General features: G+C 49.6%; 1 long non-coding RNA gene across 1 annotated transcript; it reads left to right on the top strand.

Moving 5' to 3' along the window:
* The first annotated feature begins 9,465 nt into the window (after positions 1–9,465).
* On the top strand, positions 9,466–15,416 carry LOC308200173. The gene is made up of 3 exons (XR_013955309.1): positions 9,466–12,136; positions 12,263–12,366; positions 15,286–15,416. It is a non-coding gene; the product is annotated as an uncharacterized lncRNA (long non-coding RNA).
* The last annotated feature ends 10,294 nt before the right edge of the window (positions 15,417–25,710 follow it).

Here is a 25,710-nt window from a genome sequence, read left to right on the forward strand (position 1 = left end):
GTGCCCTTTGGAAGCTCCTGCTCCTTCTTTCCCTTGTCTGTAAAATGGGAATTACAGAGATGCTCCTGGAAATCTGCCTCAAAACAGTTTCTGCCAAAAAAGGCTGTTTTCACAGAACTGTTGTTTGTGGGCTCACAAAGGCCGGCTGATTTGGGTTATCCTTGCGAAGAAGAAGCTCTTTGAACTGAACTTGTAGAACTATTTTGAAATAAGATCACACGCCAATCAGAAATTGCATCTGGAATCAGTCTGAGACTTTAAAATTACGATGTATTTTCAAACGTTCACTCCTGAGCATCTCCAGGCGCTGGCTGGGTGAGGCTGCGGCTTCTCCCCCTCGACGTCCCCGTGCCCCTGGGCTCTGGCCACAGCCCCTCCGGCAGCTCGACGACGAGCAGGCTGAGGGCACGGCCTCCATCACACGCTGATCATTTAACAAAGGCAGCTGGCGAGCCTCAGCCGGCCCTCGGGGAAGGCTGATGGTCTGCAGCAAAGAGCGGCGTCTGCCTGCCAGCAGCAGGCTGCGCACCGGGACAGCCCACGGACGCGGTGCTGGGAGGTGCTGGGACCTCCACCCGCTCGCTCTGCACCCCCAGTAACTCCTGTCCGTGCTCTGCTTTGCTCCGTGGCGTGACGAGACGTCTCGCCGAGCAGCAGGACCTCCCGGGCACCCGCCGCAAGGCTCAGCTGGCGTGCCTCTGAGCGGCGACCAGATGGAGCCCTGCAGCAGCGCCGGTATTTTTAGAAACGTGGCCAGGACGCTTGGCCCCTTTTTTCCCTTGCTTTCGCATCACTAGAAAACTCAACGAGTCCCCTGCAGGGGTCAAAGTGATTCGGGCATTACTGTGGGAGGATAAGAAGAGGGGATTAATCCTGCTGTCTCGTCTCCTGCGGATGGCTGGGGGTATGCGAGCAGCAGTGTGAGGAAGGGCAGTCCTGTACTAAAGCCCTGACCTGAGACTAGGAGACCTCGCTGGGGTTACTGGCCCTGCCACAGGTTTCCTGGGTGAACTTCCTCGATCCTTGCAGTCCCAAGGCTGGAAAATGACGGTGAAAATACTGCCTGGTCCCAGCTTGTGTCTTGTGTGCTCAGACGGTGATTTCTTTGGGTCGGGGACTGTCCCTGGGTGCTTGATGGTGCTGAAGCTGGTCAGATCCTGACCTCACTGGGCCCTTTCAGCTGGGCAAATGTAGGTGAGCCCCCTGGGAGCAGGCTGAGCCTGACTCCTCCCCAACCCCACCAAGTGTCCCCCAGACACGCAGGGATGCAGGTGGACAGGGAGGGAGCTCAGCACCCGCGGGGTGCTGTTCGAGTTACCCATCTGCAGCTGGGCTGGGCAGAGGCTAGATTTCTGCTTAGAGCCGTGGAAAGTCAATCCGTCCTTCTAGGAGGCATCCTGGACAGGTTAAAAGAAAACCACAGCAGGGACGTTTCTCCTACACCCGCACCCGGGTGCTTCCCCACGGCGTGGGGATGGATCTTGGTTTCACCCCGCCGAGATTTATCCCCTCCGAGTGGAGGAGATGGGCGACGCACCCACCGGACACGATACCAGTTCGGGTAGAGCTGGGGTGGCTGAGCATGAAAGAAATCACTGCCAGAGCCGTACGTGATCATACAGCCCTAGCCCGGCCCCGGTGTTATCCGTGGCCCCTCCTGTCGCCGCAGGGTGCCGGCGGGGCGTGCAGGAGGAGCGATGCTTTCGGCTGTGCCACCACGTCCCCAGCGGTGACCCACCGGCACCCAGCGTCTCCCACCGGCACCAAAACATCTGCGTTAACCTCGGCCGTGGGGGACAAAGGCCGACGTGACGGGGGCTGCACGGGGACGGGGACAGCAGCGGGGACCTCGGGGATGGGGAGCAGGAGGGAAGCGGCTCCTGGTGGCGCTCCCCTTCCCGCTGCAGATGTGCCCTGGGGAGGCTGGATAAAGCCGCCAGCGAGAGGGATTAAATGATTCAGTGTTTGCTGGCTGCTGTGCTATTTAAAGGACCACATGCTATTTTTTTTTTTTTCCTATCCAGAGAAGAAGGCTTTGAACAACAAAACCAGGCAGAAGCATCTGCTGCCCTCCAATTTCCTTCAGCCTGCGGTTTGATGCTAATGCTCCGGGCGTTGCGTAGCTGATGGCAGCACCATGTCCCGCCGGGGCACACCGTGAGGAGCTGGAGACATCACGGAGCACCGGCTCCCACTGGCCTTCAGGCACGTTTAGCTCTTCTGGATTTCAGAACTGCAGGTGATGGCAGGACTTGGTCCTAATTTTCTGATTTTTCAGATTTTTAGACTAATCAGAGCTGTCACCGTTTATGGATCTTGCATCTTATTATGTAGCCAGGACAATAATTCATTTTAGATAGCATTAATTTGGATCCTCTCCAAACAGGCCTCTCACAATCCACTCTGGATTCACTGCCTGGTCTTCTCTATGGGGGCAGCCACGCCAAGAGGCAGACAAATAGATGGTCAGGCTGGCAGCGCCTTGGGCAAGCAGTTCTACACTTTAGAAAACTGCTTTCTTGGGGTTTATTGGTTTTTTTTGGCACTTCTGGCAGTCGAGGGCTGTCGAGAGCCCCTGTCACTCTCACCTGTGCTCCAGCTGCGGTCCACAGCATTTGTTTTGGGGTTGCACACAAGTAGCTTGCTCCCTACTGCTGGGAGTGCCAGGATACAAGCAGTGGGGTATTTTAGCATTTACCTGCCATGTTTCACCCAGAGACTGAGCCAGTTCTGCTTGAATTTAAAAAAAAAAAAAAAAAGTGCATGCTTCCTCACAAACCGGCTGCTTGATTTATCCATTTTGTTATTAACGGCGGACAGGGTTTTGCCCACACCAGGATTAGCAGAGGCTGATGTTTGCACCGATGTTTTGCTTTGCATGCAGATGAGAGGGTTCATTGTCTGCTGTTTGTTTTGCACGAGAGGTGTAAAACCCTCGGGCAGGCAGAGAAAAGCTGCGTGCCCAGCATAGCAGCTGCTGGGGCAGGCAGGGAGGGACGGGTCCGTGGGTACCCCGCTGACTGGCACTCGGCACCATTAAATGTTCAGCTGGAGAGGGCTCAGGAGCTGGTGGCTCTGCAGGAAAGAGAGGAGTGTATTGATCTGATCGTTTGTTGTCATCGACGTTCCCATTGATCCACTTTTCCCCGATGATTTCGTACTGCTGAAGGCAAAGGGCAGTGCTCGGGAAGGGCCAGCACCGCGGGTGAACGCGTTATCCGCAGGAAACCACGGTTTTCTTTGGGCTAAGTGCAATTTCTCCAGCAGATGAATCTCAGCCAAGGTATTTCGGATAGGTCATTCCAGGTCTGTTCCAGCTTCATATTCTGATTTTGTAGCTCGGCTGAAGGACAATGGGCCAAAGCCTGCCCCTCTCAAATCCCCGCGGATTTAATATCGTAATGCAGCCTTGGCCGAGCGCTGCCCCAAATAGAAGCGAGGCACCTATTGAATTACCTGCACACATTACTCCAAATCTCCTGCTCAGGAACAGGCAGGGCCTGCTGCAGCTCAGCTTTCAGGAGAGCCTGATAAGATCGTAGCCCATGGTAGCACAGTATCAGGTTTTAATTTGGTATTCATCACATCATTGTCAGCGATCGGGGTGCCGGCTCGCTTACGAGCTGCTGCTGGGATCTGGAGCCCTGCAGCTCCCCGAGCCAGGGGCAGGAGCTCCAACTGGCGACTGGAAACACTTTTCAGTCCCCTGCCAGCCCGATGCGTCTATTTTCCAGATGTGTTGTTGCTGTGCCCAATCCGAGCATCTTCCTGGTGCTGCTGAGTACCTCCCCATCCCATCCCACGGGCAGGAAGGTTCATCCCGTAGGAGATGCTGGCCCTGGGTTAGCGGGTGGCACGCTGGGGTCTGAGCTGAACCCGCATCTCTGGGGGGCATCTTTCGATGAGAGTAGCCCAAAGAGGCTTTAAAAGTCACGCAAGGTGGGCCAGATGGCTTAAAATTGAGATTGTATTTTAGGTTAGTTTGTGTATCTTCTAGTGACTTAAAATAGCCTCCTTTCGGTGTGTAGAGGCAAATGAGACAAGACATTAATATGCGCATCGTGGAGTAAATAGGTTTCAAGCAAGCTTCTGCAGCACTGGGGGAGGATATTAGGACGGGGTGTTTTTCATCCCTGATGTGCCAGCTAGCATGCAAAAAGCTCCTGTTCTTACAATAGAGGGAAAGGGTTGGAAAACTGAGGAACAAATAACTTCTTCCATTACTGCATAGACAGAAAAAAAAGTTAATCCAGAGTGTAAACCAGATAAAAGTATTGCTCAAATTCAGTTAGATTTAATGCTAAAAGTTGCACATTTGGGGTAATGGTTTTTGAAGTGACCCAAGTATAGACATGATGTAGATCTTGAACTCTTGTGGACAGTACACAAATGAAATGCTCTTTACATTGACTCATCTTGTATTTCTTTTTACTGTTATTTTCCTGGCCCTTAACTTTACACAGTTATGAAGACTGGCTTTTAGAAATTACATTGCCTGGAAAAATCCACCGGGCTTTTCTGCAGAGGAGTTAATGGCTTTTATGAAAAGGTTTACCTAATCTGAGCTGATGTTTTCAGTCTCATGAAACCAGCGCTGAGCAGAGCTGGAAGCGAGTGTTAAAGATGCGGCCGGTGCCGTCTCCTTCCTGCAAAGCACACGGGAAAATGAGGGGTTTTACTCTGCTTCTGGGTACATCAAAAGTAGATTTCGATTAAAAACCAGGAGTGAGCGAGTAATTTCTTAATGTGTCCAGACAGCGAGAGAGAAATGAACACCTCAGTTGGACAAGCCGGATTAATCTCAGGTGTGTCCTCACTGCTGACACGAGGCATCGTCAGCCCGACTTCTGTTCAAACATACCCTGATAAAAACTAGGCAATATCCGGTGTGTATTTACCTTCTTGATTTACAAGAACAGAGATTAAAAAGGTCCCTGAAGCAGACGATTCAACCTTTTTCCTCCCGGCTTACCCAACTGCTGGCCAGGCAGGGGAGGAGAGGGAAAGCCCCCCTCACCGGTGGGGCTGTACGCCTGCAGAAACCCCGTGCTGGAGATGGTGTTCGTGGCCTGGATCCACCTCATCTGGTCGCCCTCATCTACAGCCTTCTTGTTCAGGTGTTGCCTTTGGTGTGGCACGCAGAACATACAATATTTGAGCCGCATTTCAGCGACCTGCAGAGCCACTGGAGGGATGGGCGAGGAGGGTCAGCTGGAGGTCCCCGAGTCTCCCGTGGGGACAACAAGGACAGCAGGCACCCCAGCCAGGCTCAGGGCACTTCTGGGGCAAACAACACATGCTGGGGGATTGGTGGGGGGCACAAAGCTAACAGTGGGCACTTTTTACCGTACAGGAGCATGAGCAAGCAAGCAAGCCGACCTAAACGTCAGAGGAGTTGTGTTATACTACGAAGGGAAGGAGGAAAATCCCTCTGCTTCGTCTTCGTCAGCATCTCCACCATATGCAGCATCACGAGCAATTTAAATATGCTAATTCTTCATTATTTTCACACCAGCCTAATACAAACGGGTTTAATGCCAGTCTCTTGTTGCCGTCCTTTTGCACAGGCTGACACAGAGCCAGCGGGGGCTGCCCTGCAGCGGGGCTGTTCCGCAGCCTGCATAACCAGGGCTGTGCCACCACGTCCCCGCTCCTGGGAACCTTCCTGGTGGCAAGCATCAACCTGAGGGGCTGGGGAAAATGTCTTCGTGCTTCCTGGAAATGGCACAGTTAGTGGCTGACCCGTGAGCTGCTCCTGGTGTCACCCCAAGGGACAGCAGGGACATGCCCAGCTTTTGCTGCTACCCAGTGCCCGGGGGAGGAAGATCTTGCAGGGGAGAAAGTAGCACTGATGGCAGCTGGAGGGGTTAAAAGCAACCTAATTTTGGTAGCAGATCTGTGGTTTAAGGAGAAATTAAAACTGGTTGTCCATTAACGAGTTTATCGTGCTGATACAGGATTATTTGGAGTTCAAGATCTGAATGCAGACTTGGCTGCTAATGTTAGCATTACTGGATTTCCTGGAGTATTTTTATTACACAGATAGGAGCAGGGAGAGTTGTGCATCATGCACATTTGCTGTAGGATAGCACACATCACGGTGTGTAAATTATTTAACCTCCCAGTCCTCCGTCCCAGGCAAAACCAGGACAAGCCTGGAGAAGGGGACGCAGGAGGATGCTGTGCACTGTTTCACTCCTTACACTTTCTGCTCTGGAAATGGCTGTGTTTATCAGAGGAGTGCCCCTTTCCTGACAGGCACTGGTCTGGAGGTGCATTCTGCTTTGACACAGCTCATGAGGAGCATGGCTGGCTGCCTGTTGGTGGCTCATCCCATGTCACTGGCATTGGCTTGACAACGTGTGTTTTCCTTTTTGTTTTCTTTCTTTTTATTTTTTTTTAAGCAAGAAGCGCCACGGTTTTGTTGATGCAGAACAAGTAACAGTTCATTCGCAGCTCCCCAGATGAAGCTAAATTACTCTGAATAAATTGAACATTACAGCAGGATCTGAACAAACCCAGTTTTCTGCTGGATTGCTAATTCCTGCTTGGAGACGCAGACCTTCATTGTAACAGGTTTCTTAAAGGTAACAGCATGTGGCTCCTGCCCACCCTAAAAAGGCCCCATTTATAGTGCTTATCTAAGTCAACCTTCAATTTTTTCAGGGCTTTATATGATTTATAAGGTATTATTTCCTGCTGGCAGCGAGTTGCCTGCAGGTTTGCATGGAAGATATTTGGGAAAAGCCCGTGACCCTTCCCAAGCGGAGTAACGCCAGTCGGTCTCACAGTGCAGTGGCTCGGGTCTGTACGGATGAAAACAAACGAGCACTTAAATTGAAGGGTGATTTGTCTTCGTGCAGTTAGAGGAGATGTTCTCTTATGGTAATTAATGATCTGAAGGCAGGCGGCAGGGGACGGGCAGGAGGCGCAGCGACGGCTGGGACCTCACCGGCGGCCCTGCGCAGGGGAAGAAGCGTGGATACCCCTGGGGAGGGAGGAAATTTGTACCCAACGCTAGCACAGAAAGCCAGAGCTGCACCATCCCTAGGGAAATGCATAATTGTGTCTTCTCGGCAGGGAGGGCTGCCGGGTCATATGTATCTGTCTGCGGGTGCCACGTGGCCAAGTCTGGCAGCGGAGCCGCACGCGCTTAAATCAGGGCTGGGTTTGCCCTGCTTGCTCTGCTTTATTGCTGCCCTTTTCTGACATTGCTCCCCACTGATGTTGTAATTTTCAGTCCGAATGTAACTGCAGGGCTGTGCATTGCAATCCCGTGTAATTGCAGCCCTCGCCCCCTCGGCCATCCCGTGCAGCCCACCTTCACACCCCCTCGCCCCTGCAGAGCGCACTGACGTGCCGTCACACGAGGCAGCTGCGAGGGGACCTCGTGCTCCTCCTGCCCATCCTCCTGCTATTATTTTTATCACTCCACCTCGAGGTCCATAGCTGCAGGGATGGCCTCTGCCCCGGCATTCCCTCCCGAGGCGGGCAGGGGGGTCCTGAGGGCCGCCCCCCTCCCACCGTCGCAGCAGAAGTGACTCAGCCCTGCATTTTCGGGGCTCTTGCTGCAGGCTGGAGGAGGATGAGTCACGGGAGGCGCAGGCAGAGGCTCAGCTGGCAGCAATCACCGGACGGTTCAGCCGTGCCGAAGGTCCACGGCCTCCTACAGCAATCCCTCCCACCCGCGGCGTTGGCTGCGCTGGGTAAATGCCGCACGCGGCAGCTGAGCCGAGAGGTCCAAATTATCGTCAGGTTGATTGCGGTTGAGAATAATAAGAAAAAAAATATCTTCTTGCCTAATTAAAAGGACTGGGGAAAATGGTTCTCTGTTAACACAGCCCTTGTCAGCCTTCTGCTGCAAAGGCATGGGGGTGTTTGCAGAAAGCGCTGGGGACAGGCAAGCCCCCTGTGTCCCAGCACTCAGCCATTTCGCAAATGAAGCCGGTGAAATGGGATTTGGCCTGATCAATGCTTGTAGGAGACACTGTTTATTTATTTTTTCCCCAGCATCACCGTCGGTTCCCAGTTCATGCAGTGTATTGAGTCTACTCGCTCCTTGCTCGCTCAGCAGGGTGCTGTGCTCTCCTTCACATCCTCTTCATCACACCAGGTTGGTGGATCCCAGACATGGTGCAACTCAGTGCCAATAACCCTCTCCTGGACAGATTGCTGCTACAGAGGCCCTATCAAGCAAAAGACACCTGGGGATTGCTTTGTTTTCCTTTGTGCTTGGCTCATTGAACCTTTCTGTACAGGAGATGGGCTGTGACTTGGAAGGCAACCCCTGGATGAGCTGCCCGTAAACCATCAGTGATGAAAACCGATTTTTGTACACTAATAAAGAAGCAGAGTTGTCATCAGACTTGTATTAGGTTTATTTACAAACAGATGCTTGGCTGCTGATAGGGAACGGTGTCAGTCCTGTGCCCATGCTGAACTGAGCACCAAGGGGCTCTGGTGTGGAGGAGCACAGGATGGAGCAGAATTACTGAATACCGGTGTTGTACACCTAACAGGCCCATAAAAAAAAATAGGTTACTTTGGTCCCCTGATAAACATCTGCTATGGGGTTGGGCAGGCAGAAGACATGCAGGAAAACCCTCCTTTTTCATGACAACAGTGCCGAAAGACAGGTGCCTACGTGGAAGCGATGCTGGCTGGGAGCCCGCGAGGTGGCCGAGGCGTTCTCCTGCTTTTCACCTTGGCCAACCCTAGCAAAGACCGAGAGAGAAACGCACGTGGGCTCCTGCCCCGAAGCTCTGGCTGCAGGCAGGGGGAGGAAGCCCAGGTTGTACAGGTGGATGTAAATGAACCTGGTGGGTTTTTCCCGAGCAGGATCGGGATGAGACCCCCTCACTCTGAGCTGAGGCGGGCTTCGGCTGAGAGGAGCCCAAGGGAGCATTTCCATGAACTCCACCAGGCTTTGACTAGGGCCCCTCTTCACGTCTCTGCTTTTGTAGCTCGCAGGTAAGTGGTTCCTGTTTGTACAGCCTTCATTTCCTGCAGCTTCTTGAGCAGAAAGCCTGTTGTGCTTGTAGATATCTTCCCCGTAACATCTTTACTCCTATGGAAAAGATAGTTTTAGAAAAAACATTTTAGATGTTACTCAGGTTTTGACTGAAGACTTTGCTGTAGCCATTACAGACAGTACAAAGGAATGTTGCAAGCATAATCATTGGCATTTTGAGCAAGGGTAAAAGTTTAAAACACATGGCAGAGAGTGAATAAAAACAAACCACGAGCAGTCCTGCTGTCAGGTGTGCGGTGTGCGCAGGAGAGAGGCGAGAGCCGTGGTGGATGCAGCGTGTCACTGGCAGCTTTCTCTTGCTGGGTCCGTAAATTCTTGTCCAAAGCCCAGAAAAATCCAGGGGCTCCTACTGAGTTCCTTGACCTTGGGATTAAACAGGATGTAAAACAGGAGGACGTGGACAGTAATAACATGTTTTGGAAAAGTTATGCAAATGATGTTAAAGTATGCAGTTTAAAATATTAGCTCTGGCAGAGGAAGACCGCTGAAGTTTCAGTCGAGCGGAACGGATACTCAATAAATTAAAAACTCAGGAGTTGGCTTTAAAGCAAGTGCTTTGTAAGCGAATGTTCCCTTTTGTGGTCCGCATGAAATGTGCTCGGGGAAGCGATACGGCTCGGCTGCATTCTCTGGGGGTACACATTGCCATCACCAAATCCACCTGAAGAAATGGCTCACACTTGCACTTCTGTTGGCATCCAGAGGCTTGACAGAGGTTCAACAGCTCCCTCCATCCTTCTCCATATTGCAGGGATCTTCCCAGAACAGAGCTGTGACCCATTTGTAACTGTGGGAGAAAAACTGCATCGCTGCTCTCAGGTCAGAGCCCCTCAGCGCCAGCCCAGCACCCACCACGAGCGAGGGCTGACTCACATTTTGAAATTAAAAGCCTAGTCCAAGATTTATTTTTTTTTTTAAAAAAGCTTACTATTTTTTTTTAATGCTGTAAATATGCATGTCTTTGATGCTTTCAAGGCAAAATCTAGATCACATAACACTATTTTCTGTGATGATTTCAATTATCTAGTAAATCTGCAGTGCTTTTATCCACCACGGCTTCCTTTCCCTGGGAGAAACGAGGTCACAGACTACAAGGAGGAGTTGGCAAAGAGAAGTCATTTTTTGGCAGAAGAAGTAACATCTAATGGCAAGGAGCAAATATATAAAATTAAATTAATAAACTGTGACCAGTCAGTGCTAAATTGCTTCTGGGCAGGGGAACAATTCCGACCCAGTTCTTGTTCCCCTCCCAGCTGCAGCATTTCCAGCAGCTCCCACAGCTTCATTTTTTTTTTCTTAATTTGTAATGGGTGTCATCCTTGTGCTCCCACCCCAGCACCCACTGGAGGAGCTAAAGGAAAGGTAGGTCCACAGCATGCACTAGGAATTGCCCCTAAAACTTCTCTCCTTGTATGAAACCTCCCAAAGCTTGTGGCTAGACAAAGTCTTGACTCATGTTTGCTCCAGCAGCAAAATCAATGGACACGTCGCATCAATGTCAGCGAGGAACTGATGGCCAGCACCTGGGGATACACCACTCTTCAGCAGGGACTTCGGCACCTATTTCACCATCCCTGTAACTCCCCACCCTTGTAACTAATCTCCAGCTCTGGTGCTCCCAAGGGGCTTTTGGGGTTAAACTCAATGATGCTTGTGGAGAGACTGATGCATCGGGACCCTCTGGTCTTTAAAACACCTACGAGAAAAGCAAAATGAGTGTTAAAGGTTTCGCTTTTGTTTATAAATGGTTGAAATGATGTTGGAGCAGGATGCTGGAGCCTTATATTGCTGAAGAAAACTGAATTTTGGTTCGTCCCTGCTCTGCTTTTCTTTTGGCTTGGAAAACAAAATCACACACACACAAAATAAAACCAACAACACTTCTCTTGCAGAAACAATTTATTTGCACTGCATAACAGCAGAGCACTGCGACGTGTTTTGTTCCATTTTCAGGTTTTATGTTACGAAGTACCAATTTCATGTGGCTTCTCCTTGCCTGGATCCTTAACACTCGCCTTTTTCTGTGATTTTTGCCAGCAGGGTTTTTCAGCCCAGCCTTCGTGTATCAGAAAGGGGTCACCATCCTTCCGCTTCCATGGCAGAGCGGCATCTCCGACAGTGACTCTAGAGCTTTAACAGGGGGTGGACATGAACGGTGGGCTCGTCCACCACAGCTCCCCAGAGCGAAGGAAAATGATACAGAACTTCTGGAGATACTGCTGAGCTGCTAGCCCACCTCTCCTCCCCTCCTTGCAGTTACTCTTCTGTTGAGAGCTCCAACACAGAAATTGTTCCTGCCTTCCTTGTCTAGTGACACTGCTCGACCTCCCGTCCCTGCTCCGCTCTGTGCTTGATGAACCCCTGAAGGGCTGTGCCACGGCAGAACACGATTGATAAATAAAGCACTTCAGTTCCTTCAGTTTTATCTGCCACAGCCTCTGGCTGCTTGCTGCAACCCGTGGGTGTGAGCTTTGCCAAAGGCTGCATTGGGCAGACCGCAGCGTGCGGCTGCGCGAAGAGCAAATGCAACGCGGCCAGAAGACAGCAACGTGCAGGTCCTGAGGAAGCCCATACACCACACGAGTCCCTAAACTGGCATCAGCAAGAAGCCGAATAACAGTGGTTTGAACCCCCCGGCCTTGGCCGTCCTCTCTCCCATGCAGGTCTCCCTGTACAGACTGAAACATGAACCTCTGCCACTGCATAAAGGACACCGAGCCGCATTAAGGAAATTGAGCGCGGCATTACTCATCCCTACCCACACGCAGGAGGCCAGTCCTGGTGCTGCTCGGCTCCAGGAGCCATCTCCCCGTGCTTTTGGGCCATGCCAGCAGCAGTCCCTGGTCTTGCAGGCATCAGCGTGGGTCAGAGACCCTGCCCCTTCGTTCTGCAGGTGGAGGGAGTTAATGGCTATGGGCACGGCTCATCCCCTGCCAGCTGGCCACCATCCAAGGAAAGAGTCCCAGGCATTTTTAATTGATTAGCAGAGAGGTAGCCTGATTGACTTGGCCTTCTGCTTACTGGGAGCTGAGACTTCTGTCAAGATCTGGTCTTTTGGAGGCGGTGAATCTTTGCCTCAGTGAGGACTTCTGGATCTGACCCAAAGTAAGTTAGTTGAGATGAGTTGAAAAGCAAAGCAAAAAGGCCCAGAGGGCCTCATACAAACCCTGAGTTGTGTATGAAGGGCTATGAAGGCAGCCTCTTTATCGTCCTTTTCTTTTGGTGTTCCAGGAGATACATTGGGCAAATACCATGGGAATAAAGGAAATACTTCTGTCAACAGAAAATCCACGGATAGTCTCCAAAGGGCAACCCTGCTAACGAATTTGTTGATGGTATGTTCTGCCTTGGGCAGAAACTGCTGAGCGTTATGTACAATGCTTAAACCTGATTACTTCGTGTTGTGCAACTATAATCACTTTTGAGTGTTAATGTAGGTGAATTAGGAACAGGATTAAAATTATTTTGGGGAGTGAAATGCAGTCCTTCTGATGAGGAATAAAATTAGCTGTGTCTCAGCAAAGGCCCAGCTGAACTGTTGTTTACAGGGGCTTCTTTCAGAGCTGTGACATTGATGGATTGAGTCCCGCTTTAATAAAAAATAAAATAAATAGAAGATATTAATTATATGTTTAATTATATGTTCAGAACCTTTACGTGGTGCTTTGCTTGTGTTGCTTGCTACAAGATAGGGTTTCTTTTCCACTGCTACTTAATGTGTAACAAAGGCATGAAAGGCTACCTAACTTTTTTAGTTAGGAACTGGTGTCCCTTGTTGAGAGAGGTGAAAAATACAGGAATTGAAAGCTGATTTGAATAAGGCAGCTGATGCGCAGGCACTCCAGGAGGAGAGCACGAAGGCACACAAACCCTGGGCACGAGACGTGGGATAATGGGAATAAAGCGGTCATGCCTAACCTCGAGGGAAATGCTAAGGCAGAGCAGGAACCTCCTCGGTTTTAACTCCCTGCTTCTGACCGATGTACTTGTATGGATAAATAAGCCGGGCTTTGCTTCAGAGAAGCTGTGCGATGTCATTGCATTATCAGAAAACAAATACCCACTGAAGTTGTAGGAAAGTGTCAAAGCCAGTAACCATCAGGAGAAAGACGCCTGATTTCATTCAAAACGACCTTCACATTAACTTTCACCAGATAGGGTACGGCCAGAATAATGAATCGAGAGCTGAGTCACTACACACTTGTGCTCGGGTGCCTGAATCATCCCCTGAGTCATGTCTAATCCGGGGTGTTTCTGCGGGAATACCTGCAGCTCACGCCAGCGCAGGGCATTTGGCTGGGGCAGCTGAGAGGCCGTGCCTTTGGGATGTGCTGCTGTCCCCTGCCAGCCCCAGGAACCTTCCTGCGGCCACAGGCAGCCCCATCCCGCTGTGCTATGACATGAAGCCACCCTACATCCACCCCTCACCCCCCACACCGAGGGACAGGGCTGGGAGCAACAACAGGGACAAGGTGTACTGACACCCACCCTGCTGACCGAGGTGCTGCTGCAGGACCACAGGGACGTCCTCTTCCAAATACTCAGAGAATGGCACGTTTTATGTCCACCCTCCTCAGCAAGTTCCCAGCTGAGCATGCTTCTGGCCGGCAGCAGCTCTGTTAATTCCTGCTTTTGTGGCGGTGTCACAGCTCGGCGTGGGACGAGGAGGTGTAGCCTGGGAGGAACGTGTGCCAGCAGCATTAGAGCGCGCTGCTCGGCTGTTGTAGGGAACGGGTAGTTTTCATAATGGGGTTTGCAGTTTTATACTGAAATTTAATGTCTGGAAAATGAACGGTTTGCAGTTTTAATCCAAGTATCTCCGAGCAGGTAAGGTTTGCATTGTAAATGCCGGTAAGGCTGAGCCCTGAGGTAGGTAACGCTTTAGGAACAACTGGAAGAGGCTCACGAGGTACAGCTCAGAGCCTGATCGGGGTCCCTTGGTGGGGGTGGCTGCCTCCACAGCCAGGTCACCACAGCCTTGTGGGCACATGCAGGTCCTTGCTGCTGGTTAATTTCCCCACCAGAGCAGTGATCAGATGCTTCTTGTGAGTCTGAGTGGGCCTGCCCTGTGCCCACGGGCTGTAGGAGGGTGTTCGCTTGTTCTGTGGTCGCTGCAGGTCGGAGCTACCAGGCATCAGGCTTGGGTAATGCCTTCTGTAGCAGCGTGTAAAGTCGTCAGAGCCCACTCAGAGGATTTATGGATGAGCCAAAGGTCTTAGGGCAGTGAGGAACGGAACATGCAGTTCCTGGCATCCTCCTCCTCCTCCAAACACATAGCTTATCATATTTCTTTCTGGTCATGTAGAAACGTTTTATATTCAGGTGGACATTTGATCCCGTAGGCTGCCACCTTTTCATGTGAGTCATTTGCTTTGAGGTTTAGCCTGCAGCTCAAGCTGCAGTGAGGAACAGACACCCTGACCGCCAGGAGCAAAGCCCCTGCCCTGGCAGGGGGCAGTGAGCAGCCCAGAGCCTGGCGTGCGGTCCCCCCTCATCACAGCTCACAGTAGCACCTACACCTGCTCCAAATCAGCATGTTTGTCAGATGAGAAAAGGGTGTTGGCTGCAGTTATAGCTTTGTTTTATGGATGTTGTCTTGTCTCCCAGTTCTTTGTTGGTGTTTCTTTTTTTTTTTTTTTAATCAAGAGATAACCAGCTAATTCAAAGGCTGAGGAAACCTGCCAGACATAGCACGGTTGGTTTGCTTTCCTTCTGTGTAATCACTTCTCTACTCCTTTTTCATTAAAATGTATTTCCATTTCATCTTCCTAAAAACAAATGCATCTCTTTAAAGATATGCCAAGAAAATGAAAAGATCACTGCAAGGCCACGGCGATGTCAGACATGGACTCCACTGGTTATTTACACTGGGACCCTGGGACAGCACTGTCCAGGGGCCGAGCTGGGCTTCCAGGGGCTGGCACGCTTTTGGTGGCACCTCACCAGCCCTATCTGTCTCCTGTGTGCCCAGGTTTTAATTGCTGTGCCACCTCACACCTAGTTGGCCACCGCGTTTAATAACAAATAACGGAGGTTAGCTCGCTGCTAACTTTAGAAAAATGTTCGCAGTTTTAAAGTCTGGCAAAGAAGCTTGCAATGTGGCTCCGTGTGGTGGGTCTGCATGGATCGAGTCTCACCTCTGAGGGGGTGGGCTGCTCTGCTTGGCTGCTCCAAGGGAAACTGCTACAAAGCTCAGAGAAAAGGCTGAGCACAGCCATATCTGCATCTAAATGCTCTTTTGCTTTATCTACCAGGGGTCTATGTGGTGGTAGCTCGCCAAATGTTGGAGAATAAATGCTAAAACTGCTGCTGGAACGCTGCGTCTCAAAACAGGGATGAAGAAGTTGCCTCGTATGCAGTAAGACTGAAGTCCTTGCTCCTCCAGTCGCTAACTGTGGAGCTGACAAGAAGTGGAGGGATCAGGCACAAGTTTAACAACAACATTGGATTTAATATTCCCGATATTTCCAAACAAGAACGCTTCGCCCAGCAGCCACTCAAGTTGTGCACTAATTAGAAAGAAAGATCTTAAAATGCACCAAGGACGTATTTAATTGGAGAAGGGCTTTCCCACTCCAGTGTGTTGGAAGCCACACAAAAATGCTGCGGTGCTGCAGCAAGCCTCACCGCGGGGCGGCCTGAAATTCAGCTGTCTGAATGACCCCCTCTTTGCTGTTATCGTCACGAAGGGGAAGGGTGTTTAATCCAGCCCTCTCGCCTTGTCACGAGGAATGGTTTTTGCCCAGCACACCGGAGCAGTGCTGCCTGCAAGGCCGAGGTGACCGCCGGTGTCCAGCTGCTGTCACCTGGGAACCCTCCCCTCGGTGCCGTGCTGAGGGGGACGCCGGGGGTAAGGCTCTTACCCAGTGCATTATGCCTTCTCTTGAAAGCTGCCTCTCTAGAAAACAAACCGGGCCTTTCATGCCAGCCCTCTGGCACTGGCTCTGGATGCAAATCCCAGCTTGCCCAGCTTGCCCTTCTCTGCGCTGCATGCGCCGAACTGGGAGGTGTTGTGTGCGCGAGGCCTGCGGCCGCGGACAAGCCCCCACTTTGTGCGAGACAAACACTGACAGCTTTATTCCTTGTTTGCTCGCTCTCAGAGACCCTCAGCGTCCTGGTTTGAATCGCGTATTGTGGCTCCTCGCCGGCAGAAATGTAAATAACAGAGAAATTTCATGTATTTTAATTACCTGAAGGCGGCTGTTTTAATCTGGTGGGTCCTCTTATGTGGTAAAAGTGATGTTGCTATAGAAACTGTGTCTACAGGAGAGGTACCGCCAGCCTGCCTGCAAGCAGCCAGGGAAGGGGGGCAGCGAAGGGACTTTTCAGCCACCTGGCACAGGCCTGGGCTCCCAGTGGAAGTTTAGCCCCGCGTTGTGTTGCTCTGTGTGCGTTGTACGAGGAGATTTAACCACAAGCATCCCCTTCAAGTGCACGTAAATATTTCTTCCCTGTACTCACCCAAGTGCAGCCCGCCAGCAGAAGCAGCATGTTTATACGCCCTGACTCTCTCACCAGTATTTATTAAGGTATTTATTAAGGGCAGTGTTGATTTTTAAGGTTTTTACTAAGGGCAGTGCTGCATCCCCGCTGGCGGGTCCCCGGCAGGACGGGCTTCCCCTGGCCTGCCCGCGGCTCTGCGCTCCCATCCCAGGGCTGTGTCGAGGAAGGGTTGATTCATTTACCAAGGGGAAGTGCTGATAAGAGCCATGTGATAACTGGCAATAAAGCAATAACGACAATATGTTTCAATATATCAGCAAATTTTCCATTATATAAACCTTCTCCCCTTTTCCGTCCTGTAGATTAAAAGGCTATAAGGATATTTCTCATTTTAGTTTACTTAAGCACATAACGTTTGGCAGATGTCTGTTGTGTTCTAGGATGGACTTGTTTTGCAAGGGTCTGGCTATCCTTGGAGGCACCACTCGTGCCCTGTGCATTGGTCCAAACCACTATCAAGGAAGAAGCTCCCGTTATAAGTTTCAACATGATCCTGAGCAGCTCTGAAGTCTGGGAAGCAAAGGAAGGGAAAAAGATGAAATCTTGAGTTCATTAAATGCTTCTAAATTCATTACATTCATTAAATTCATTGCATGTTAAACAGAGTCCATAGTTTGCCAAAAAAAAACCTGCACAGTGATCACTGAAAAACAAGCGCATTTTGATTCATAGCTGAGAAACAGCTATTTACTCCGTGTGCTCTTCATCCACATGTTGACAAGCAGCAATAGGTAACATATCTCTGTCGTATCACATGGCAAAAGTATGATTTCCATGAACAATATTTCCATGAGGAATTGTAAATTTTTGCCAACAAAATATTTTGTGTGCAAAGAAAATCCCTGCAGGGATAACCATAAGACATATGTGCTGCATAAATACATTTGTTTTACACATTATTTCAGCCAACACCGTCAATGTGCTGACATAACTTGACTGTAATAATTCCCTTTAATACAGGGCAAGGCCTGTTATAATCGAATAGAAATGCTTGATGTTGTCCAACAAGCTTGACTGCCAGGAAGGGGACATTCAGCAAGAAACTCCAACATCCAAAGCAACACTTGAAGTTTTTTCGGAGACAATATGGAGTTCCCTGTGGGGGCACCATGTGGACCAGCCCTTATCCCAATATAACATTTCAGTGTTTTTACAGATTTCATCCAGCCTCATCCATTAGATGATCATACTGTAACAAAACGAGTCTTAAAGAATCTTAATCCAGTTAGTGGAAAATAATCTCACTGTCCCAGCTACCTCAGTTTGAACCTGCCTCACTGCAAACAGCGTTAGGGATAATTAAACGCCGTCCACGCTGTGCAGGTAATTCCCAAATGCCCTTGTCTGAGACAGTGATTTAGGGAGAGGGGTGGCAGGGGAGTGCCAGCACACGGGGAGTATCTGATTCCTGGGCACAGAAATATTGCAAACCACGTCTGGGTACTGCACTATTAGGTTAAATTAAAGTCCTGTTCCTGACACAGCTTCTGCCCAGCTAGATATGAATCATTAGTCTAAAAAACAATTTCCTAATTATCTTTCCATTGCAGGATAATGCAATGAATTTTGTAAAGCTGTAATTTTATCCTGGTTGATCTCCATGTCCTCTGTTTTCTCCAGGGACGTGCTCTGCTCTCCTCTGAGGTTTTCTGTGACGTGGTCGTTGGCAGCAGGAAGGGTGGTGGTGAGCGCAGGAATTAAGGAAGCTGTTCTTCCCCCCTCACGGGGAAGTCTCACCGGGAATCTGTGAGCCTGTACGGGTGTTTGATGTCCTCTAGTGAAGCAAATAGTCTCTCTAACGGTTGAATTAATCTTTGTGGCAGATAATAGGAATGTTTTGGTAACTGACTTGCTGTATCGTAGCATACATGGTTTTGGGTGGTTTGTATTAAAGAGGTAAAACAAAAAACAAAGGATCAAGTTATGAGGAGGTTCTGTGACTGTGCCTGAAAAGTGCCTGTGTTCATAGACATTTATTTCAGTACCTCTAGATTTATTATTATTATTATTGTTGTTGTTGTTGTTGTTATTTTTTAAATGGAATTTTTTAATTAAAGCAAAAGCAGGAAAGTGTTAAAGCAGGAAACTCTGGCACTCCTCACCCTCTGAAAGTGAGGATGTTCACAGGCACAGGGCTAAATGGATCGTGTTCAGAAACACATCCTCCGTTCAGAAAAAGGGGGGAATAACCCAAACCGATGCCCTTCACGTGGTGATGGAAAGCAAGCAACATACCATCATCCTTGTCTTCCCATGTTGCCTGGCCTCAGCACCCATAACCAGGTCTCCACCGCCGTGTCCCCAAGGCTGGGAGCCTCCCGATGGCTCTGCCACTTCGTCCTGGGAGGAAAATCCATGTCGTGCACGGGAGGGGAAGCATGGCAGAGTCCCCAGCTCCACTTAGTGGGCAAAGCACAAACAACACGTCGCAGCCCTGCAACGACAGCTGAAGAGAGCTGAGCAGCACATCTACGGTGCTCAGTTGAGCCTCTTGTAGGACAAGGCTTGCTTTTGCTCCAGAAGTTTGTCCTGAAGCCCTGGCTCCCTGGAGGAGGCCACAGGAGGTGGTCAGAGCCCAGGGGAAAAGAGAAATGAGAGATTTTGAGCAACCTTCTTCTCTGCTTGAAGGTATCTCAGTAGCTCTGTCGGTGAGTTAAGGACAGTCGGTGGAGTAATGCCACTGGTTACACTGCGCACACCTCTCCTGAATCACTTGTTTCATCATCTCGTGCTCCACCTTCTGGTATTTCATCGAGGCTGGCCATTTAGGGACATGGCTTAATTAAAAGCCTCCCCCAGCCTGGCTGCAGCTCACCCCTGAAACGCTCCGCAAGCACCAGCACTGCGGTAACCATTAGTGCCCTTCCTCCCCTCTCCTGAGGACCACGTCCAGTTAAGAAGAAAAAAACAGCAAATTAGCACCAGTCTTACAAAGATGGCACATTTCGAGGGGCCTTTTGCCAACTGCACATCTCCCTGTACCCCACAGGGGTTTGGAGCATCCTTCAGTCTTGTTGCTGTCCCTTACGTCAGAAATAAACCCCCTACAAAAAATGAGAGCATCAGATACTGGTTTTTTTTAGTTATTTGTCTCTAAGAAACAGAGTTACGGAGGAACCAGAAAAAGTGGAAGTGCCTCCCCTGCATTTGGAGAGGCTGCAAAGAGCAGATAGCACATGGTGCTTTGGGTGGCTCTCTATTTGGGATATCCTATTATTATATATGTGGATTACCCAATTATCCAATATATGTACTTAGATTGCATTCCCTCCTGTGAAATCCAGCCTAGAGAACCAGGTTTGCCCCCCAGGCTGCTAGTGTTTCCAACAGTGGCTGGATTTTTTTTTCCACCCTCCCCATACCCCGCTGCGGCTCCCCCCTGCCAAAATCACCCTGTGAAGCTGATGAGCACCGAGGTAGCTGCACAGCAGATGTTGGCTCCTCGCTATAATTTTTGGCAGTTAATTAGCAGCTCCGTTACTTGCATCAAAAAATGGAAAGCTTTAATTAAACTCGCAAAGGGACTGTGAAGAACCAGCCAGCAAGTAGCCCCTTGGAGCTCGGGCGTGCAGGCTGCCAGCAGAGCACCAGCACCGCAGCGCTCAGAAAACAGGTTTATTAGAGAAAAAGGACAGCAGGGGGGGCAGAGCTGATGCTGACCTCATCCAGGTGTCTGTAGCTGAGTGAGCTGTTTGCAGTCAGACGTGCTTTTTTTTTTTTTTTTTTCCCCTTCTTTAATTTGGTGCACCGAACTGGCTCCAAATGTGGTTTGTGTGTCCCTGCTCTGTACTCACTGCCAGTGAGTGTCTGCTCTTTTTTACAAGGGATGTATCTCTCCATCCTCTCCAGTGATCTTTTCTCCTTTCATTCCCTCTCGGAATATTGACAGCTTTCAGGTTTCCTTTCTCATTTCGTGCCTGACCCGTGCGTGACTGCTTTGAAGCTCCTGCGGGGCTCTGCAAAGCTGAGTCTGTGGTGACAATCTCCCTGCAGCCCATATTAACAATTCCCCTTTGGCAAAGCAAGCTCCGTTTGCACGGTGAGGATCTAAAACGCCTTTCCTTTTTGGTACAGACAAGTTGGTTTGAGCTCAAAATGGAAATGCAGAGCACGAGGAGGAACATATTTGTAATTCTGCGAAGGCAGCCGGCTGGAGGCAGAAGTGCAACCCATCAGTCCCGCGCCGTGATGGGCCCCGTTAAATTGCAGACACCGGAGAGTGGTTGTGGGGAAGATACAGGAGGTCTCAGCAGTGGTTTGAGTAGTCTTAGGCTCTGTGCTAGTGCCAACGTCTGTTGTAGATAGGTTTTGTTCTGAGACTGGAAAAGATGTGTTGCTTTGGGAATCCAGACTAGTACGCGGCCTTATAGGCTGCATTTAAAGTATTTTAATGCTGCGCTGTATGATATAATTAGCTAACGCATTTAACATATTCAGACAACTCAGTTCTAATATTTTCAGTCTGTCTAAGACAGTTTTTCTTGCCTTAGAGCCCCAGGCAATCCTGTGGCCTTAAACCCAACGAGAGAAGCGCTGTCCCGAGGTGCCCTGGCTGGCGGGGGACCGACGGCCACCACACGTATTTATATCTCCTGCCCCCGTTACCTCCGGGCTGAACCCTCGCAGCCGGGCATTGCCAACACATCTCAACATTTTGGAAAGCAGAGCGAAGCTGAGGAGGGGGCTGGGAGCAACCCCAGCAGCAGGATGAATTTTTTTTTGCCTCTCCCCAAAGGTGGTAGCCTATTTTTGGATCAGTCGTTAAGAGGATTATAATTTTGTTGGCCGAAATAACCACAGAGTGCATTTGCTCACCAAATGCCGGCAGCTTTCTGCCCACAATTTGGTCTCTGTCTCGGGGGGGGAACAGAAGCAGGCTGCCCTGTGGCTCTCAGCAGTCGGGTCACTGCTTAAGACTGTGATGCTCCACAGTTGTTTTTTTTTTATATTCTGCATGAAAAATAGTAATGAAAAAGAAAAAAGAAAGAAAGAAAGAAAGATGTTATTTAAAGAATAAGGGGGTAGTGGCTTTATTTCAGTGATTTTCCTCTGTTTTCTTCTCTCTGGATGCCAACCGCACCTCAGTATTGATGGGAGGTGATTGGGGGTACTGATTTTAGTGCCACTAAAGGGAAATCTGTGACTGCAATCCTGCAGGACACACGGTGCTGGGCTCCGTGGGGGCTCCCGGCTGTTATTTTATCAGCCACGCGCCACTGCTACGCTAAAGAATTGGGTTTTGTGTAGCCTGACACGGGCTCCCACGTGGTGCCGAGGCAGCCAGCCTGGGGCAGGCCCTTCAACTCCGATTTCTCTTCCCCACGCGGGAGGGAGCCGAGGCTGGCACTGCTCAGCCCCCTCTCGCAGGACCGTGTTCCCACCTGCATAGCGGTGTGTGAGGTAGGGGAGGCTTTGGGCTCCCTGCACATGTTCTGCAGCTACTCAGACAGGGACGTGGGAAGCCTGAGGGGTCTGGCAGGAGGCTGCAAGCCGTGAGAAGAGGCTCGTCATTGCGGTGGTGATGAGGAGATGGAAGAGAGATTGATGCAGGGGCTGCAAGGTTCCTCTGGCACGAGGACACCTGGGACGTTTGAGACCTCTGAACACCAGACTGCAGGTTGAGTGGCTCTGTGCAGTTAATGACCCGACCAGAGCACACTTTGGCTGAATAAATGCACGTAATTAGAGACATCTCCCACTTTTCTTCTGTTTTGGCTGACAGTCTCTCCTCACATGGTTCTCCAGCATATTTTGCATGAGCACATTAATTAATGCCTGCTGTAGCATGGAGGAATACAGGAGCCCATGTGGTGGTCTGTACTGCAGAGCTTTCCCCGAGGTGGAAGTCCTGCTGCAGACACTGCATGCACTGCACACCCAGCGCCTTGGGCCGGGTGGGGAGGTGAGACCGAGCAAGTATTTCTGGCACTCTTTGGGCCCTAACAGGATGCAATGCCTGGTTTTCCTCTGTCTCCCCGGTGTGCCTGCCTCCAGCCACCAGGTGCAGCCCCTGGGCCATGGCCCTGCTGTGAGGTGGCTGGAAGCTGAGACCGCTCAGAAACCGTGCAAGGATTTTGTGTCCAGAGCTAGCCCTCAGCACAGGCCAAGCTGCAAAGCTGTTCAGCAGCAGCAGCTGTGCAAGGAAAATTGAAACTCTCCTTCTCCTGGCATTTGTCCGCGGCATCTATTCGCAGCCCCTGAGCACAGACACCAGCCCTGTAGCTAAATGCTCAGGAATCACTCCATGATATCACCGTGCTTGGCTCCTCTCTCGCCGTGCTGTCCTTGGAGCCTCAGCCCCGATAAGCCCCGCAGGAAAGCCCGGCCCCCGCAGCATCGTATCAAAGGGTCAGGGCCACGGGCCACAACCAGCAGCTCCCGCAAACCCGAGCCTCCTCCCGCCAGCAGATTTCCCTGCAAAACAGAGGCACCGTGTCCGTGTTATCTTGGGCCGGAATAGCCTCTCCGAGGCACTCCGGCTTTGTCCAAAATAGACTAGACTAATTGGAGGCAAGAATTGATGTTTTTATGGAGATTTTCTCTAATGGTATGAACCTTCTTCTCATTTCCATCCTAAATTATTTATGGCCAGCTCATTCCCATTAGTTCTTCTTGGCTTAATTATTTTATTTTCCTGCTGTTATTCCTTATATACTTATAAACAGCAGGAACATCTTTCCTCAGCCTTCTACTCTTTGAGCTGAATATACACAAAGACCCAACCTGGATCCTGATCACCCACCCGGGTTCTCTCCCCTCCGTGGGTGAAACACCATTACATGGTGGCAAAGAGAGAAGCTTAAATACATAAACTGCTTTCTAAATGTGGGTTTATGTGTGTATACCCACAGCCAGCCATTAGTTAACCCACTTAATTATCTGCGTAACCGCTGCAAAGAAGAACCCTCTGCATGGCTGACATGTGAGCCTGGCATTCAGAGGTTAAAGAGGTCTTCCAGGTAGTATTTCTGTTTCGTCCTCACTGATTACATTGATTTACACTAAGCTGTAGTGCAGAAAATTGAGTGATTTTTGTGAGAGCTAGTTCTACAGCCTTTCACAGACGGCATTTCCGTGTGAATAGTTGAGGGTTTTCCTTATTATCTCCATCACCAGCCCCCGTCACCCAACCTTTGCTGTGTCCTGAGGTCTGCCTTCAGCGTGCTGCAAAATGCAGTGCCTGCACGTCTCTCCCTGAGGCTCAGAGCAGAGTTCTGTTGGCATCAGCAGCACGGCGGTGCTTAGGAACCGTCTCATGAAATTTCATCCAGTTTTGGATTCTCTTGCTCTCTTCCCAGATTTATCACTTCACATTCGGAGCTATAAATGGATCATTTCAGAAAAGAAAATGCAACTTAAACCCCAGGAAAGCACGTGTTTGGCATCCATTCCACAATTCCATCCATCCCCAACACGCTAGGTCCATGCAAAATCAGAGGATCACAGCATCGTGGGATCATTTAGGTTGGAAAAGACCTCTGAGATCGTCGAGTCCAAGCATTAACCTAGCACAGCTGCTGCTTTTCTCTGAGGCACAGAGACAACGGCCTCATTTTCTGCAGCACCCAGCAGCACCCACTGAGTGCTTCTGAGATCTGATTTATTTTGTTCTGAAAATCCGATGGGATGCTGGAAAAACCTGGCTATGAATGGCTTTGAAAAATGATGCCAGACAGCCTTATTTGCTTTCTGAAAGCCCCAGTTGACTGGAAACTAACTGCAACCCTAGCAGAAGGATTAATTCAACTATTTTCTTAAGGAAAGATAATTACTATGAATCTTTCCAAGCTTACACAGAGTCAGCAGTAAGGCCTTCCCCCGCGCTGTCAGCTGTGACTGCGGATCTGGCTGCGAGGCTGTAAAATCCATCATTCCCCTCCGGCGGGGCCAGCCAGAAGGAGGAGGCACCACCAGCCTGGCATCTGCAGGCACAAAGCTGCTGCCCAGACCTCCCCTTCGCTACCTATATGGGGGTGCAGCATCTGCTGTGGCTGCTGGCTGTGAATGTGTATGAGGGAGATGGGTTTTGTTTAAAAGATGCTGGTCCTGCCCTACTGGAGGTGCATGGTGCACGCCGGCAGGATGCCCGAGGGTGAGTTGTTGTGGGATCCCAGGCTCAGCCCTGGTGCTGGTGGTCCCTGGTGCCCTGTGATGGGGAAAAGGGAAAAAGAACAAGGGAAAGGGAAAGGGAAAGGGAAAGGGAAAGGGAAAGGGAAAGGGAAAGGGAAAGGGAAAGGAAAAGGAAAAGGAAAAAGGAAAAGGAAAAGGAAAAGGAAAAGGAAAAGGAAAAGGAAAAGGAAAAGGAAAAGGAAAAGGAAAAGGAAAAGGAAAAGGAAAAGGAAAAGGAAAAGAAAAAGAAAAAGAAAAAGAAAAAGAAAAAGAAAAAGAAAAAGAAAAAGAAAAAGAAAAAGAAAAAGAAAAAGAAAAAGAAAAAGAAAAAGAAAAAGAAAAAGAAAAAGAAAAAGAAAAAGAAAAAGAAAAAGAAAAAGAAAAAGAAAAAGAAAAAGAAAAAGAAAAAGAAAAAGAAAAAGAAAAAGAAAAAGAAAAAGAAAAAGAAAAAGAAAAAGAAGAAAAAGAAAAAGCCTCTCTGAAGGGCAGTTCAGAAGGGAGGGAAGGCAGCAGAGCTGGAGCAGGCAGCTGAGCACCACAGTGATGCCCATGGCCTACTCCAGCACGAGTGGGATAGCTTCTCAGCAGGAACTGACTTTCTTGAGTTGCTTTCACACTTAAAGAGATTTTTCACAGGAAAATGTCAGGTTAAAAAAAAAAAAAAAGAAAGAAAGAAAAAAAAGTCATTTTTATTGTTTTCTGCTGTCAGCTTTTCCTTTAGGATCCCTCTTTCCTCACGGTAAGCTCTCCAGGCAGGGATTTATTTACCATTTTCAAAAGATTGGCATGAAGATACTATGCCAGCAGAAATAAATACCCATCATGATATGAATATTCATCTTATGTTGGTATCTTCCTTTTGAAAAGAGCTGAAAAACCTTAAAAACCAAAATGCAAATTGTTTCTGGATTAACTTGAAACTTCTTTGTAATTAGTTGGCTTCAAAGATTTTTTGGAGGCAGAAGTGCTTTTTTTCTACCAAAAGACAAATTTTTCTACCCAAAGGATTTTTCATGAGACATGAAACATGACCACATAAAGTTTATCAGCTCTCCACATGGCAAAGA

Source organism: Anser brachyrhynchus (assembly GCF_964034855.1).
Source record: "Anser brachyrhynchus genome assembly, chromosome: 9".
Taxonomy (NCBI): Eukaryota; Metazoa; Chordata; class Aves; order Anseriformes; family Anatidae; genus Anser; species Anser brachyrhynchus.